This window comes from Gekko japonicus, unplaced genomic scaffold (assembly GCF_001447785.1).
Source record: "Gekko japonicus isolate JY-2015 unplaced genomic scaffold, Gekko_japonicus_V1.1 scaffold15, whole genome shotgun sequence".
NCBI lineage: Eukaryota > Metazoa > Chordata > Lepidosauria > Squamata > Gekkonidae > Gekko > Gekko japonicus.
The window spans coordinates 154,321-155,713 of NW_015165830.1; positions in this window are offsets into that span (position 1 = coordinate 154,321).

Consider the following 1,393-nt stretch of genomic DNA (forward strand, 5'->3'; position numbering starts at 1 on the left):
TCATTTGGAGTACTGTGTACAGTTCTGGTCACCACACCTCAAATAAGATATCATAGCATTGGAAAAAGTGCGGAAAAGGGCAACTAGAATGATAAAAGGGTTGGAACACTTTCCCTATGAAGAAAGGTTAAAACGCTTGGGGCTCTTTAGCTTGGAGAAACGATGGTTGAGGGGTGACATGATCGAGGTTTATAAGATTATGCATGGGATAGAGCAGGTTGAGAAAGAAGTACTTTTGTCCCTTTCTCACAATACAAGAACTTGTGGGCACTCAATGAAATTGCTGAGCAGTCAGGTTGGAACAGATAAAAGGAAGTACTTCTTCACCCCAAAACTGATTAACACATGGAATTCACTGCCACAGGAGGTGGTGGTGGCTACAAGCATGGACAACTTCAAGAGGGAATTAAATAAGCATATGGAGCAGAAGTCCATCAGTGGCTATTAGCCACAAGGTATAGATGGGAACTCTCAGGCTGCGGCAAGGGATGCTCTGTCTTCTTGGTGCTTGGGGGGGGGGGTCAACAGTGGGAGGGCTTCTAATGTCCTGGCCCCACTGCTGGACCTCCTGATGGCACCTGGTATTTTTGGCCACTGTGTGACAGAGTGTTGGACTAGATGGGCCATTGGCCTGATCCAACATTGGCTTCTCTTATGTTCTTAACCCTCTTTGGTTAGGCTGAAAATCCTCTGTGAGAAAGACTACAAGTTGTTCTATGTCTGCATGTGCAAGGAAGGGCAACTGGACTCTAAAATCATGAGCTCAAGTTCCTGTTCTGTCAGAAATTCCCTGTGTAATGTTGGGTTAGTCACTAATAGTGCAGTCCTTCAATGACCTCTGCGTCTATCTTTTTAAATGAATATTTCATCAACCACAATAAAGAAATGATGAGCCATCTGCAGTGGATGCTGCAGCACATCACTATCATATGACTGAGTGGCTTGTGCTGCCCGTAGCCAGGCCTATATCCAATTCATGTCACTTTTGAAACTAGGCTTGGTCAGAAGAACTCCAGGAACCTCTGTATATCATGTTTTTCAGTAAGCCTCCAGAAGCCCTTCCCTGAATTTAAAAGGAATATGTCATTCTTGGAAAATTCCTTTCCTGTCAACATTTTAGTAGGAGCATTAAGTGCATTTCCCGGGCAACCACTGAAATGCTATGAAGATCAATGCCTGTGAGATGCCCCCTGAGTTTATTTAACACACATTTCTTTTATTTTAATAAACAAATTACAGGGTTCGCCTTTATATATGTTGAAGCCACATATACAGAACAAAAGTTTGGGGCTGGTCATGGCACCATGAGTTGCAACAATTCAAGAGACATATATGCTCTGTTTGAACCAGGAATGGATGAGGCTGTAGGTAAGCAACATGGGTTGATGGCAAA